Genomic DNA, 465 nt, shown 5'->3' on the forward strand with positions numbered 1-465 from the left:
AGACCAGATCATTAGAAAGTATAATCTATGGGAGCAAATAAATTAAGGATATAACGTAAAAAAGTATTCTTTTCTTTCTTCGTCTGGTTTCTGGAGGCAAAATTTGTTCTATTATCTCATGATGGATCGGCGGATTTTTGGGTCGAGATGGATTTGAACCAGCATAGACATATGCCAACGAATTTACAGTCCGTCCCCATTAACCACTCGGGCATTGACCCAGGAAGAATCCATTTTAGACTTATGGATAAATCCATGATCAACCTCCTTTCGTAGTACCCTACCCCCAGGGGAAGTCGAATCCCCGCTGCCTCCTTGAAAGAGAGATGTCCTGAACCGCTAGACGATGGGGGCATACCCGCCTGATCGCCTACTATACTGATAGTATGAACAGTTTTTTGTAATTGTCAATATAATGTAATGCTATGACTAAATTCGAAGAATATTTTCTGCTTTCATTATTCC

The sequence above is a fragment of the Papaver somniferum genome, unplaced genomic scaffold, assembly GCF_003573695.1.
Source record: "Papaver somniferum cultivar HN1 unplaced genomic scaffold, ASM357369v1 unplaced-scaffold_31313, whole genome shotgun sequence".
In the NCBI taxonomy this organism is placed as follows: Eukaryota; Viridiplantae; Streptophyta; class Magnoliopsida; order Ranunculales; family Papaveraceae; genus Papaver; species Papaver somniferum.